Below are 16636 nucleotides of genomic sequence, written 5' to 3'. Positions count from 1 at the left end.
GCTCTCACCGCCCAATCCTAAAGCGCGACCCGTGGCTCCACCCTCGACTGGAGAGCCCCTCACTGGCTGGAGCGGCGCAGGCGCAGAAGAGGAGCGGTCAGCAGCGCCGGCGCAGATTGCGACTGAAGTTCAGATATTCCTCCGCGGTTCCAAGACCCGGGTTTTTAACCGAGGAGGTGCCGGGGTGGGAAGGTGAGAAAAGAACTTCTTTTTCTCATGGGTTTTTGGCTACTGGCTAAGGTTTTACGTTCTTCTCGTCCCCGGAAGTACTTTCAGTATAGTCCTGGCTCATATTCGGTACAAGTCGCCACACTAGACAAAGTAGCCTTTAGGAACATTTATTTAGGGGTCTCATTACATTTGGGCGCTCTGTGGGACGTCATCCAGGAAATATTAGGTACCTGTCTTTCACTTGTGCTTTAAAAAAATGAAAGCACCATCTCTCCTTTAGGAACTAACAGTCTGGTGATAGACACAAACAATAGTTAAAGTAACAAAGAAGTTTGCAAAGGAAATGGTGGAGACAAATGAGAGGAGAATGGGGCAGGGTAAATTTGCTAGGAAATGTGACCCCGATAGAGAAGAAGGGCATACCCGGCGGTAAGAGATGACAGGGTATTATGTATTATTATGTATTCCAGGTTGAGGAAGCAGCAGTGCAAATGAGTGGGTTGAGAGGACTGATGATAGTAATAATAACAGCAGCTAATTTTTAACAAATTACGTTCCAAATAAGATACAAGCCCTTTGTGTATATTATCTCATTTAATCCTCACGAAGAACCTTAATTTTCCAAATTTCACATATATAGTGTGAGGTCAAGCCAGCATTCAAGTTAAGGCAGTCTCACACCAGCATTTTCTTCTGAATATTAGGCGAGGTGACAAGTCAAATAATTTACCTTTGGTTTTAGCTGGGATGATGAAATTCAAGAGGGAGTTGAAGACCAGACAATAACTAGCTAAAGATTTTGTATTTTAACATGAAGGCAATGGAATAATCACTGCAGAACAATTTTGTGATTACAAGTGACTTTAGAAAAGGCCCCCAGGTAGCAGCTAGGAGGATGGAAAGCAGTGAAACCAGTTGAGGAGGTCACTGATAACCCGGGAACTGAGTTATGGGAGCAGCTGCAGTCAACTGATACTTGAGAAACAATTAAGAGATTAAAAACCACGGGGTTTAGTGATCAGTTAGACCAATTTGGCGAAGTGACAGCGGAAGGAGTCTAGGATAATGTAAATATTTCAATCTTCTGGCACTTTTTACTGAGTTAAGATGCTGAGAAGACATCAGTAGGCAGAAGGAAGGGTGAGTGAAACTAAAGAGAATGGAGTAGGCTAAAGCTACAGATTTGAGAGTCATCAGTTTGGGCGATAATTGAAGCTCAAGAAATGTGGAAAGAGAAGGCTAAGGGTGCTGCTGAAACGTAAAACGATTATACCTAACTGAACACAGCCAGAACAGAGCCATAGTAATTATATTCCTTTCTCATGTGACACTAGCACAGTGTGATTGCATTAGACCCCAAGAGACAGAAGTTTCAATAATAAATTTCTGCTACTTATTATTTTGTAGCCATGGATAAGCCACTAACCTCTCTGAACTACAGTGTTTTTGTCTGTGAGAATTGGGAACCTACTTTCTAGGATTGTGAAGGTTAAAAGTAATAGTAGATGATGTGCATAAAGAACTAGAGCATGAGGGGCTCAGTAAAAGATACCTATAAACTATGCTATATTATTCAGCTAGGGCTGCCATAACAAAATGCCAGACTGGGTGGCTTCACAGAAATTTGTTTGTTGCAGCTCTGAAGATTGAAAGTCCAAGGTCAAGGTGCCTGGCACGACTGGTTTCTCCTGAGGCCTCTCTCCTCAACTTGTAAATGGCCGTCTTCTCTGTGTGTCCTCACAAGTCTTCTTTGTGCATGCATGCACACACACAAGCATGCACACTCCTGGTGTCTCATCTTCTCATAAGCACACCAGCTCTATTGGATTAGGGCCCCCCCCCCACGCTTATAGTCTTATTTAATCTTAATTACCTAATGGGTGTCAAATGGCATCTCATTGTAGTTTTGATGGGCATTTCCGTAAGAATGAAACCACTGAGCATCTTTTCATGTGCCTAATGATCATTTGTATGTTTTCTTTGGAGAAATGTTGATTCAGGTCCTTTGCCCATTTTTGAATTGATTTTGAGGGAGAACTGTAGAATATATATGTCTTATATATATATATATTTCTGGATACTAATCCCTTATCAGTTATATGACTTGCAAATATTTTCTCCTATTTTATGGGTTGTCTTTTCACTTTCCTGATAGTGTTATTTGATGCACAAAAGTTTTCAATTATGATGAATTTTAATTTGCCTATTTTTTCTTTTACTGTGTGTTTGAGTGGCATATCCAAGATATCATTGCCAAATTCCACGTCATAAAGATTTTTCCTTATATTCTCATTAAGAGTTTTATAGTTTTAGCTCTCAAGTTTAGTTTTTTGATCCACCATCCGCCGTTTTTTGAGGCAAACTCCTTCTGTATGATTCTAATCATTTCAAAGTAGTCTCATGAGAAAGATGTGTACAATTTTCCAGTTTTATATATATTTGAGTGTTTTTTGGAAAGGCATTATGCAGTAACTTTACAATCTCTGATGTTAGTTTTTCTTTAAATTTAGACCTCTTGTAAAAGGGAGGAAGAGCAGTTTCTGAATTTTTGAAAAGCAGAACAAGAATATAATGAAGAAAGAACTTTTATTCTGCAAAAGAAAAAAAGAAAGAAAAAGAAAAACCCATAAATTCCCCTCAGATATAATATACCTCTTTAAACAACTAAATTTGTATTTGTATAAGTCCAGGGATACAGCTTGATGACTCATACAAATGATATAAAATCCCCATTAACTTACCAGAATTATACCTACCTCAACATTCTACATACAAATTACTGCTGCCTAATAGCTTATTGTTATCTTATTCCTGAAGAAGTAGAGATCTAATAAAATGTTATATTATACCAGTTCAACTCTGCTTGTCAACTGGGTAATTTATTTAAAAAAATAATTTCTGGTGATAAGTTTTGCTTTATTCTGAAAGTTTTGAGGACAAAATATGTAATTTATGTAATATAAATATTAAATAGAAAGGAAATCCTGCTTTATAATTTCTTTATTTTTTATTTATATATATTTTATTGAGTTGTAGTGCTTTGTAATTTCTAAATACTTTCTAGCTGTGTGTTATGGAACTTGAAAATTGAATACCATTTCCCAGTAGTTGTCCCTAGGTGGCGCAATCTCTTTTTAGTCAGAGGGATATGATTTCCCTTTAGCTATCAAAAGCTTTTTTAAATGATGCTTCAAGTCACCAATGGACCCTTTATACCACTAACACTATATTCTTTAGTTTTGGACACTAAGCAGTGTCTTGGAGGAGACAGTTTCCTAGGAAGTCGCAGATTGGTCTTTGTCATAAATGTCTTCTTCCTGGAACATAGTGAAGAAACTTGCTGACAGTTCTGAGTCCGTTTTGGATGTTTCCCAGAAATGCAAAAGGTTTTTCTTCTGACATTTATATCTGACATTCAGAAGTCAGTAAACTGTCTAGAGTTTCTATTAAGAAAGTCAGACATTTAGACAAATATTTCTATCACGTCAGCTTCTGAAATGAAAATCCCTATTTTAATTTCTTAAAAGAGTATGTTGGGCATTGGAATTGACCCTTTGGAACTGAAAACCTATATGTAACTATACATAACTATGTTTTCACTTAATCACTTGTAAAGAGAGTTCTTTTTTGCTAGTGGTGCTATAGTAGGTATATTCTGGCAAGAATGTACAGATAGCAAAGAAATGATAAAATTCTTAGTAGAGGCTTTCACTGTATTCAGAGCTGTCTCTCAGGTGTGCCCTCGAGCGCGCGCGCACACACACCCCACCCCCCATTATCCGTCCATTTTTGTGTAGCAATACCTGCATACTCTGAGTAAATCTGAGCACCAAGCACTGAAGACTTAATAAAAATAAAATGTTTATTACTGACTTTTTAATACAATAAGGAAGAGGTTATTTACACTATGTTAAAACAGTGTCTCCCACCAACATTCAGAATATTAGAATCAGAGGGAAAGTAAGAGGATCAGACCCACTGCAACTAGAAGGTACCAGAACTTATGACTTCTCACACTGTGCTGTGCTCATAGCAGATGTTTGTCCCCCTGCCAGACAATTGGCAACTTGAGCACAGAACCAGGTCTTTGCATTATCTGCACGCCCAGCTTAGCAGTGTCTGACACGGCTGGATGTTGAATAAATGATGCTTTCTACCTTGACAAATTAAATGTAGGACAAGTAAAAGAAAGCACTGTTTCATGAAAATGGAAGTAAAGTTCAAGGACTTATAGTCATGGCCCCTCTCATTCTGTATTATTGTGGAGCATTTATAAATGCCAAGCATCATATAATTTTATCTGTAAATATTTTAGCCTGCATGTCTAGAAGGATTCCCTTAAAAATCATAACCAAAACACCATTGTCACAACTAAAATGTTAACAGTGCTTCTTTACTATCATCAAATATCCACTCGATAAAATTTCCCATTTTTCTCCTAATTTACTGTGTAACTTATTTGAATCAATACCAAAATAAATTCTACACATTGCATTGGTTGATGTGTCTGTCGGTTGTCTCTTATTACAACTTTGTTTAATCTTCACTTCTTTTTTTCCAACTTTTATGTGAAAAAATTCAAATGGACAGAAAAGTTGCAGAAGAAGAAGGAGGAAGAGGCAGACAGGAGGAAGAAGTAGAAGGGGGTACAGTGAGCAGAGGGGCCAATGACTGGGGGCTCCCAGCAAGTCCCAACTAACTTCATCTTGCTCAGGCATTCGCCAGGAGCTGCCCCAGGAACAGGCGACCTCAGCTAGAAAGCTGAGGTGACCTTGAGGAAGCTAATAGCAGGAACAGTGGGCAAAACCATTCTCCATGGAGTTGGGAAGTGTTTTTTTCCAGAAGGAGAATCTGGCAGTGCATCTTTGTGTCTTCCACAGTGGTCTATTTGTAGAACACAGGTCCTCTTCACACATGTTTGGGGAGCAAGCCCTTCTCGGGCTCCGGTAGTCCTCTCATCCTGGCAGGAAACGGAAGAAGGAAGCTATTAGGACAAACCAAAGCCCGTGGGGCTGTAGCTAGTGACAGGGCAGCAGTGGCATTCATCACCTTCTCCCTGACTGTCCTGATTTCCCCTTGCTGATCTTGGCGAGGGGTCCCCAAGAGGATCATGAGCACCCCCAATCTTATCACCTTCACTCCTTTCTAGAAGGCATGACTCTGGAGCAAATGGAGATATTTCTGGAAAAAGTCTGTTACTTGGTGGGGGGGAAGGTTGATTAAGTGGAAGTCATAAGATAGGGAAAAAAAGAGAAGTCTCACCAGCTGACTTTCATGTCATGTGAGAAAGTGCAAAGGAAAACTCTTAAAAGGTTTTAATCACACAAAACCCAGCAAAGAGCACTTGGACTGCTCTGCTGCAACATGGTGATGAGTGAGGCTCTCAGGGCTAATGTGAAGTCCCCAACCTCGACATGACTTTCAGGGCAGTGGGTCCATTCAGGACAGGACAATAAGCAAACACCAGGCACCGTGGAGAATACCAAACCACAGACTTACGGTCCAGATGAGGAGAAATATAACAGCACACATGAAACAGTTTGAAAATCATAGTAAAAATTAGGATACTGTTAGGCCACTGGGCAGCTTGGTAATCTCCCTTTTGACATTTTTTAAATGCAGAAACAAATCTTTTTGCCTTTTGGAGAACTTAACTTGGAACTCAGAAAGTCCAGGAAGTACTGGTGTGTTGTAGGGTAATAGCTGCCAAATTCTAAAGACAGAATGATACTTGAGTCTTTTCTTTTTTCTTTAATACCTATAAACATTAAAATATAGTGTGTTGAAATTCCTGACCCTTACCCCATGGGTTCTATTTATGATTCTGTTCTGATAATTACACATTTTTGGTTAAAACATCAACAACAATTTCTTATTTGTCTCATTCCCACCTAATGCACATGATGCTCTGCTGCTGGATTAGTATTTGTGGCTGAAACACCCTACAGTGACTGCTTGAGGAGTCACACTCTGTATAATGCTCTCTCTTTGAATGCAGGTGAAACCTGTGACTTGCTTCTAACCAACACAATGTGGCAAAGGTGATGGGCTGTCACACTCTTGATTAGGTTACTATTTATAGCTTTACCTATATATCATCTGCATCTCCAGCTATGCGACTCCAACTTTCTTGCTCTCAGTGAGAGATTCTCTTTGCTGGCTTTGAAAAAGTAGGCTGCCATGTTGTGAGAGGGCCAGGTGGAAAGGACCTGTGGGTGGTCTGCAGGACCAGGGCCAGGACTCTCGGCCATATAGCCACGAGGCAATGAATGAACCTGCATGAGCTTGGAATGATTCTTGCCCACTCAAGCCTCCAGATGAGAATGTAGTAGACACTCAGCTGTAGCCTTATGGACAGTCATGGACAGAGGACTCAGGCTGTGCCTGGACTCCTTTTCCATGGAAACTGTGAGGCAAGAAATGTGCATTGTTTTAAGCCACTGAATTTATGCTAATTTTTAATATAATGATAAAAACAAAATATTGTTAGGAAAAGCCCCACTCTATGTATTGGTCAAAATTCTTCAATGACATTTCATTGCCTTTGGAATAAAGTCCAAAAAAAGGATGTAAGGACAATCAAGGCTTCTTGTTATCTGAACTTACTCTGTTTTTCCCAGGATACTTTTTACTACTGGGTCTAGGCCCAGTCTGATAAAGACTCCATCAGCCTAAGGGAGAACTCACAGGCAGAGATTGCCTGGGGAAGGAGCCCTCATATTCCAGAAATAGCTGAGTCCTAATACCACAGTTTCCTGTTACGTACATCTACTCTATGTCCTTTGTACTTCCCCCCAAGTTAACTTTCTGTTTATTGTATATACTCGTGTTTTACATTTCAATACCAGCAACAAAGTTTTTTTCCTTTCCCAATTTTTCCTTTTCTGAATCCTACCAATTTACTAGACCTCCATGAAATCAAATGTGATTCTCCCTTCTCTCCTGAACCTGGAAGTAATTAGTTTCTTTCTCCACTACTCCTTATGTTATGTATTTCTCATACTGCACTGTATCGCAGCCATATATTTTGGTGGACTTGTGTCATTCATTTTAGCTGCCTAGCATCCAAATACTTTCCAATGTTTAGGGAATTTCCAATTTTGTGAGTCTTGGTGGGAAGCAGAGCCTGCCTTCCTCTGTAGAAACTGAACCTGCCAGATTCCCTCTTTCTCAACTTGTCTTTCAGTTAAGGTTCAAGAAATATATGTTGCATTTTTTTGATGTTTAAAGTCTTTTGAGGTTTTTATATAATTCCTCTGGATGAGAGAGGATATTTATTTACATAAATATACTCAGGATTGGCTTAACGAAAACAAAAATCTTAATTTTCAGAAAGGTTATACGTGTAAAATATATGTATTTATTAAAATATGCAAACTTTCCTGAATTAATTAATATTGGAATATTTATTTTAGTCCTGTAGCTCAGAAAATTAAACACATGTATAGATTTGGCAAAAAATTTTGTAAATTTGGTGAAAGGGGGCCAGAGTGTTAATAGTCTGAAAATTTCTCGTTAATGTTCTGATTAATCTTTGTATTCCTAGGGAGGTATTTGAAACACAGTAAGTGTTCAGTTAATATTTATTGAGTAAGAGTCAACTTTATCCAGGAAAGATTTTTTGCAGATTTCCTTTACAAACCAAACAAGCTTTAATGTAGCTTAAGATTATCCTGTGGTAACCTCTCTGTGCTTCCTATATTTCCAAAAAGTTCTTATAAATTGTAAAGGGGATTATGAGTGTAATGGTTTAAATGTATTCATCGTCACAACACAGTAGGTATATTGAACCCAACTGGCCAAGAAATTAATTTCTTCTATGTAACATCATTTCCCCATCTTCCCCCTTCCCCAATGTGATTGTGAGGCTGTTAGTCCAAAGTAGAAGAAAATCACAGACTTCTATTTTGTTGTATAAGACAATTTCAGAATTATTGATTTTCAAGCATTCTATTTACTCCCTCGATCAACGTTATGATTTAGTTTTTTTCATTATTGTGACAGCAGAGCTGGTCTCTACAAATCAACAGAAACAGCATATGAGAAACAATACCTGAGATGTACAGGATGCTAAGTGGCCTAGTGAAGGAAAGAGGCCGTCCAGGATATGAATGGGTCTGTAATGTGCTGCTGGGAGGAGGATGTCTAAGGCGGAGAAAAGAGGAGGGACAGTCTGCCATTAGCTGCTGTAGATAAAAAGAACAGAATCTCCCTCATCATCCAGTTATGCGTAGGGTTAAGTCACAACCCACTGCAGCTGCCCACCTACAGTGCTCCCTGAGAATAATTCAGGACAGAAGAACAGGATGGAGTGTTCTGTTTTGCATATGTGGCTCCTAGACAGTTAAAGTGCGTATTTAAGGAAGAATTTCAGTGACTTCAGATTCCTGAATCTTCTCATACACAAAAAAGCACTAAAATCATTAACTTGAGATTATCTGTTTTGTGTATGTTTGTGTGTGTGTGTATGTGTGTGTGTGTGTGATTAGCAGTAATCTTTTTACCGAGATGTATGTTTGACTACGTGTATTTCCCAGCCAAAAGAATTGTATATATACAAGCTTCTTCCCTGTCTCTTTGGGGGCAGTCACCTCAGAACTACTGAGAGGCGGCTACCTGGGCTGCAATCCTCAGTAAATTCCCTGAATAAAACTTAACTCACAACGTTTACGTGGTGTATTTTTTTTCAGTCAACAGCAGGAATAATAAATTGTTGACAGGAAGCCTTTTGACCAAACCAACACTTAGTTCTCTTCTGGTAAATCAGCATGGAAATGATCCTGTCTGAAGGTGTTGTTTCTGCTGTGTTCTGATTCTCTAATCTGCTGCTTCAGGTCACATCAAATAGGACTTTGCTAATCAAGGGATGGTCCAAAGACCAGCAGGAATGGGCATTATCTGGGAGCTTGTTAGAAGTGGAGAGTCTCAGACCCCACTCCAGAACTACTGATTCAGAAACTTCATCTTAACAAGCTTCCCAGGTGATTCATACACACAGTAAATTTTGAGGACTGCACTAGACTTCTTGTCTTATAAAACGGGTAGTGAAATTATAAAGGAAAAACAAAGCCAGGGAATGAGTATCTTCTATTTTTTTTTTAAACACAACTGACTGTTGGCCACCAGCGTGGCACCAGTTTTTTCCTTGGATACCATTCATACCTTCACCCACTCATTCAATAAGTGTTGGGAGGAAGAGAAACAAGCATAATAAGTAATTAACATCTGTTGAGCTCGTTTAACTTCCTAGACATCCATGAGGTCATTATGCCTATTATTTATGGTGACATTGAGGACAATGAAGAGAAGAAGCAAGATGCCCAGATGACTCTTAACAGTGTGCAGTGGAGGAACTGGGAGCCAAGACATGCCTCTTTGAACGCAGGGCTCATGTACCACTCTTTGCCACCACACGAGTGTACATTCATTTCCCTGCACAGGAATGTTGCACAAGTTCAGACTTCTCTAGTTAGGTAGTCGAGTTCCTCCTCTTGCCCCCTGTGTCTGGGCCAACAGCCAAGTTCGGGGTCAGAGGAAAACAGTAACCAAATCCCAGAGCTAACACTTTCCAGGAGTCTGGACCGAGTCTCGGGGGCAGAAGAGTAAACTCGCAACATCCTGGCCCCAGGAAACAAACACCTAAACTTGGCATTTCATCCATCCCTCCATCTAGGTCCTCCCAGCATGGGAAGTGGAGACGAGAAGAGAGCCTAGACCAACCTTCCCATAACCAAAATGGCTGCCGTGCATTCTCCGCCCACAGCTGACATGCTCGTCGCCATTTTGTCTCCATAGTAACGCAGCCAGCTCCTTCCGCGCTGGCCTAGGCCCGGCTTGTATGGAAATGAAAAGCATTTCCCTCCCTCTCATTTTTGCGACAGTTGCAGGGAAAGTCACGGCAGTTGGCTGATGTCAGCTGATTTTCTGCAGCGGCGGTGGCGGCGGCGGCGGCGGCAACGGCAACGGCTTCTTGCAGCCTCGGTGGAGAGACAGAGGCTGGGCTGGGGTTGCGGTCCAAAGTTTTCCCACCTGGATTTGCCCACCCCTACCTCTTCCTCACATACGTCCTCGTCTTGTCTTCTTTGCCGGGGCGCCCACAGGTTATCAGACAGAAAATATCGCGGCATAAGATGAAGCTGTGACAGGTAAGAGGGCTTTCGAGCTTCCTCAGGGGTAACCCAAGCAAGGGATATGTCCGCAACGTGGGGGTCAGGGGTCGGGGGTCAGGAGTCACGGCTCCGCTCCAGCTGGGGGCGGTGCCAGCTGTCAGAGCGCTGCTGCTGGAAGCTTGGTTCGGTGCCGCACCTGCAGGTTCAGGCCCACAGCTAGGCGCCTCTGCCTGGAGCGTGGGTCCTGCCAGGGGTCTTTGGGACTCGTTGGCCTGGTGAGTGACATTTTCTCCTGGGGACACTGGCTTTGATCTTGATAGGACCGCCTTGCCCTCAGGGACAGTCTAAGCGGGGTTAGGTGCTTAGTGTTGATGGGTGGGTGGTCCTTGACAATGCTTTCGGGGAATACTGTGCTTGCTTCTGGGGTACAACTGGTCCCTCCTTACCTCCTGGTACTTTATAGTTTGCCCTTGCGAACAGTCCTGAGACGTCTGTTAGTACACTTGCCCGTTCTCATCCTCTTGCTGTAAGACTTGGTCTAAGGATGCCTGCTACTCCCGCGCTCTTACTCGTGGGTCCCAGCGTTCTGGAGCTGTATGTTTGGAGTCAGCACTACCTTGCCTTGGATTAAAAAATTGCGTTTTGTATTTTGATTCATTTGCTTGTCAGTTTCTCAGGTCCTGGGCAGAATTTGCTGGTTTGAAACTATGGCAGCTACACTTGCATCGCAGGCAACATTGAAATTGTTGATGTTGCTTATTTTTAGGATTCAGTGAGAGCTACAGCTTGCTTTCACAGTAGCATTTGCCATGAGCCAAAGAAGGCAAGCTATGACTCTTTCAGATGTTTGTAGTTTAGGGCTTGGTGGACAAGATGTCAAGAATTGCCTGTTACATGAGAGAAATTGGCTTTTTGAAATTTTGTTGCGCATGCGCACACACAACTTTCTTGCTTTATAAACCATTCGTGACAGTATGGAGGTGGTGAATGGCTTAGTGAAATAAATGTGTTGACATAGCTTTATTATTATGAAGAATCAAAATTGCCTTGATTTCATCCAAAATGATAGATTGGGCAAATAGAGAAGTATAAATAAGTAGTAAATGCCTTTTAAACTTTAAATGAGAGATTAAGGTGAGAAATTCATTTGAGTGTCTATATTTTTTAAATGGTCCGGAGCCCTTAGTCGCAGCAAAACTGGAGTGTACACCTTATACTTTCCTGTTGCCACTTGTAGCTAAATTTTAAAACATCTTGAAAAATGAAATGAAAAAATCAGATAAACTTTGCCTTGTTTAAGTATTACTATGGGAACTTAACGTTTTGAACTAGTGAGCTTTTTTTTTTTTAAAGGCAGGAATACCAGACTTTATTGACACTTGAGTTCAAGGTCAGAGCCATCTTAGGCAGTACAGCAAAGCAGGAGAAAGCACAGATCCTGGGACCAAGGTTCATATTCCAGCACAAGAATATTAATTATGTTATAACTGGCAAATGTTACTGGCAGTCTATTCAGTAAAGTGGGGGGAGCCACACAGCAGCTTCTAGACGCTGTTGTAGCTGCCTCTGCCCCAGTTGCCAGGCCGTGCCCTTCGCCATGCAGGCAGCTCATCTGAGACCATGTGGGATCTGCAGGTCTCAGCTATGCTGCTTAGGATGGAGCTTCATGGAGCTTGATGGAGCTTGGTGAGTTCTAGAACCTCTGAGGTAGCTCCTAATTCCAGACGTTCACCAAAGGCAAGAAATAGGAATTGGAACTGGTTCAAGGACTGAGTGAGATCTTATAATTTCCTTTAATTTTTATTTGGATTTAAGTTCTGGTTTGGAGCAAAGGAAGTGGGGGTAGTTTATCTATGTACAAGACTTAGCATTGCAAACTCTCAAAGTAGTGAGCTGGTTTTGTGCCTTTGTCATGAGAAGGCAGGATGACATTTAGCCTTAGTCACGTGCTGCATGTTAGGTGAGTCCTTAAAGTTTGTCTTGGATCTCAAATGCAGAGGATGGAGTTAATCTTTCTCAGTTCAGCAATCATCATTGGATTGTTCAACATGTGTGTCCTTTTTTTATTCATTCATGTCCTTTTATTTCCAATTCCCACTCCATTCCCTTGCCCCTCAGCCCATAGGCAGCCATTCCAGTATGTGCGATGTGTATCCTGTTATTAAATGTATGTATGTTGTTTTGGGTGCCCACACTCTAAATTTATAGAGATGATAGTATGCATGATTTCATTAGAATTTTTTTCTCCCCTACTATGCTTTAAAGATCTATTCGTGTCTCTGCCCATTGCTTCTAACTGCTGCACAGTATTTCAGAATTTGTATCTAGTACAGTTATGTCTGCTCTCCTATTTTTGGGTACCCGTATTACCTTCATTTTCCTCACTTTACACAATACTATGGTAAACATACCCTTTGGACCTCTGTGGTGCTTTCTTTTGAGATATATATCCAGGAATGTGATTTTTGGATCGTAGGTATTCATGTATTTCATTGAAGGACTTCCAGATTGTGTTCCAGAACGAGTGGTCTGTACTCCTGCAGGCATTTCATGAGAGTTTCTATATCCTTGTGTCCCCACTAATGCTTAGTGTCATCTAGTGCCCCGCTTTTTTCCAGACTGATGATGGATACAAAGTGAAATCTCATTTTAAATTACGTATCACTATTACTAATGAGTTTGAGCCTTTCTTGATGTACATTTTATCTTTTTTGGGTTTTCTCTTTTGTAAATTTGTTCATTCCTTTACCCACTTTAATTTTGAGGTTTCACTCCTTTTCCTGTTGATCTGCAGAAGTTCTTTGTATTTCCTATATATTAGTCCTTAAGTATTATATCTGACCCTATTCTGTCATTTGTAATGTTTTTTATTCTGTCCTTCATTGAACAGGAGCCTTCAATTTTGATATAATCAAATTAAAAACATTTTTTTTTTGCCTACGGTTTGTGTTTCAAGTAGTCTTTCCCCAATTCTATTTGTCACAGAGTTACTGTCTGTTTATGTACTACTAACTTTATAATTTTCATTTAAATTTGTAGGTCTTTAATTCAGCCAGAGTGTCTTTTTACAGGTCACAAGGTGGAGATCCAGTTTATTTTTCATATAGTGTGCCAGTTTTCCTGGGGTCAGTCTCTCCTTTCCCCATGGATAGGTGGTACCACACTTACCTATACTAAGTTCTCATATGAACTCTGAAGACTGCAGTCTGTGCCTTTGGATTATTTGTTTGATCTTGCTCTAATACCAGACTGTTTTAGTATGATAGCTTTGTATTACTATTTTTCCTACATAAATAAATCTTCCCATTTATTTTGTTTCAACTTATTTTGAAATAATTACAGATTAAAGTTTCTAAAGTAGTACAGAGAGGTCTGGTCTTCCTCAATGGTTACATTTTATACAACTCTTGTCTAATGGCAAAACCTTGACATTGGTATAATACCTGGATATAGTTCTATGCTATTTTATCACCTGTGTGGATAGATACTTGTAACTACCACTGCAATCAAGATACAGAACTATGCTGTCACCACAAAGACCTCCTTTGTGCTACCCCTTTCTAGTCATTTCCATCTCCCTTCCCCCTATTATCCCTAACCTCTGGTCACTTTTCAATTTTCCATCTGTAGTTTTATCATTACAAGAGTGCTAAATAAATGAGATCACACAGCATGTGACTTTGAGACTGAGATTCATTTAAATCGTTGGCTGAGACAACTTTTGAGATTCATCCAAATGATTGTGTAATTTGGGAAGTACTCCATGGTATATATACCAGTTTCTTTAAACATTCACCTGGACATTGAGGCTGTTTCCAATTTTTTGCTATTACAATTAAGCTGCTATGGACACTCTTTACAGTTTTTTTCTGTAGATGTATAATTTTTCACACTTTTGGGGGATAAATGTCTAGGAATGTGATTTGCTGAGTGGTATGGTAAATATATGTTTCATTTTTGAAGAAATTGCCAAACTGTTTTCTAGAGTAGCTGTACCATTTTACATTTCCACCGGCAACATGTGAGAGATTGCATTTCTTTGCGTTCTTGCCAGCACTCGATATTGTCACTGCAGTGCATTGTGGTCTTAATTTGTGTTTCCCAAGTGGCTAGTGATGTTAAATATCTGGTAAGGCAAGTTCTCCATTCTTTCTCCATTTTCAAAGTTGACTTAGCTATTTGTGGATTTTCATTCTTTTCTGTATATTTTAGAGCTGGCGTATCTAAAAGCAACACAACTAGAATTTTGATTTAAGTATGCATTGAATTTATAGGTTTGCTTCAGGAAGAATTGACATCTTTGTAATATTAGATCATTGTATCCAAGAGCATGGAATGGTCTTCCATTCATGACTGAGCAGAAGGAAATTTTTTGTAGTTTTAAAGAATATTGTGAATAGGTGCTAATTTAAAGTAGATTATTGTTGATGGAGTTAGGCCTGGAACTAGGTAGTGCCTTTATTCTTGGTTTACCTGTTTCATCTCTCTGTGACACTGTTCTGTTTGTTGGGACTGATAAAGTCAAAGATGAGAGTATAGGGTTAGTGAGATTTGTAGGTTCTGTTCCCATTTTGTCCATTTCGTTGTTGGAATTTATAAAGAGTTTGTAATCTTATATACGTGCATGCAGGTGACCGTGGGCAGAGCCAGCTGAGAGCTTCTGTGTGGTTTAGTGAGGTCCTGTCGTCAACAAGAGCATACCTTGCATTCCCACTCACAGATACTGTGATTGTAATGTTAATCTAGAATTTGAACTCCGCACATGGTTCATTTGCCTTGATCTGTATCTGATACTTAAAGCTACTTTGCTGATAAGAGCACCAGAGATATTGTTGGAAGAAGTCCTACACCATGACTGCACTCAGAAAGTCCTTGTCCAAGTGGAATTTTTATTTCTTTTCTAATTAAATAGCATATACACTGTGGTCATAAAATATTAGATCTTTTAAATAAAATCAGGTATCTTTTCCGAAATGTGTTGGTGATGTTTAATGAAAATGTAGGGTTTGGGGGTTGATGGTTCATAAAGTGATGAAACAATGAGACGTTACGGCACTGGTTAAGAGTGCGGAAAATTTCTGAAGTGCTAAGAATTATTCTGTAGGCTCTTTTAGAATAGAAGCCTTCTGGAGAGGCATGCTTTTTAAACCACTGTCTCCCATTCAGCTTAGCAATTTTAATTTACGACCTTTCAAGCTCACAGAAGACATTTTACTAGTGTTTTGCCCATACGTATTTCTCTCTGAAGGTTGGTAGTTAATATACGTCAGTGATAACAGATCGATAAAATGTGCCAGTTACCTTCAGTTCTCACACTCAGGTTTTTTATTTGGCTGTCTTCCTTAAGGGCTCTTCTTTTGTCTAAACATTTTAAATACACACAAACAAGAAAAAAACCACCATTAGTGGGAGTTAAAAGTTCACACTAATATGAAGTGTCAGTTTACTTAGTTTAAACAACAGTTTTGTGATTTATTAACAAGCCTTAGTGAGTGTAGTAGCGATTAAAGTAAACCTTGTTAGCTAATTTGCTGCATAGGTTCTAAGACGTGTCTCGCTGTGCGTGTATCACAGATACAATAAAAGAGGCTGGAATATAGATGCAACCTGCAGCTGGGGAAAACAATTAGTATGTTAATAGGGATTAAGGACACTTGTATTCATTTTTGGCATTATTATAGAAAAATTAATTGATAAGCAACTCTGAAATACGAAGCATGTAAAATCAAGATGTATTTTAGTTTGTTGATGGGTGTATCTTTTTTTAAGGCAAGCAAATGTGTTTTATTCATTACGTTGTTCATTTATTCAATAAATACTTGGCTGCCTCCTATGTGGCAGAAATTGTAGGCACTGGGATTACAGTACAGAGCAAGACAAACATAAATCATCACCTTCGTGGAGCTTATGTTACAGTGGCAAAGACAGATGAAAAATAAATAAGTAGAACATTTGGTATGTTAAATGATTGTAAGTGCTCTAAAGTATAGTAAAATGCTTTTGGAATGGTGGATTTTGCCATTTATGACGGTCAGGAAAGGCCTCGCTGAGAAGATGACATTTTAGCAGAGATCGGAAGTGGATGAGGGCAATATTAAGACGGAGTTGCCATTGACTGAGCTGGGGAAGACCGTGGGAAGGCAGGTTTTGGAAGAAGACTGGAGACTCACTTCTGAACATGTCACGTTTGAGAAGCTTATTGGCAATCCAGATGGAAATGCTGAGTAGGAAAGCCACGTATGTGAGTGTGGCGTCAGAAGACAGCCCCAAGCTAAAAGCTAGAGAATTGTCAATGTATAGCTGATATTTAAAGCTGTGAGGCTTGGTAAGATCGTTGAGGGAGGGAGGGAGTGCTG

The 16636-nt window shown here is 39.9% G+C and overlaps 1 protein-coding gene across 4 annotated transcripts in view; it reads left to right on the top strand.

Annotated features, from left to right (window-relative positions):
* Positions 1–100: 100 nt before the first annotated feature.
* The window catches only part of WDR7 (WD repeat domain 7), a 287874-nt gene continuing 271338 nt past the window's right edge, over positions 101–16636 (top strand). Inside the window, exons 1-2 of one of the 4 annotated variants that reach the window (XM_072952162.1) lie at positions 101–192; positions 10053–10316. The gene's annotated coding sequence lies outside the window, so the exon portion shown is untranslated. Of the gene's footprint in view, positions 193–9896; positions 10317–10489; positions 10556–16636 lie in introns of those variants that run through there. The other 3 variants (XM_072952165.1, XM_072952163.1, XM_072952164.1) reach the window with 3 other exon arrangements.

The sequence above is a fragment of the Vicugna pacos genome, chromosome 30, assembly GCF_048564905.1.
Source record: "Vicugna pacos chromosome 30, VicPac4, whole genome shotgun sequence".
Classification (NCBI taxonomy): Eukaryota; Metazoa; Chordata; class Mammalia; order Artiodactyla; family Camelidae; genus Vicugna; species Vicugna pacos.
This window is presented reverse-complemented; position numbering and strand designations above follow the sequence as displayed.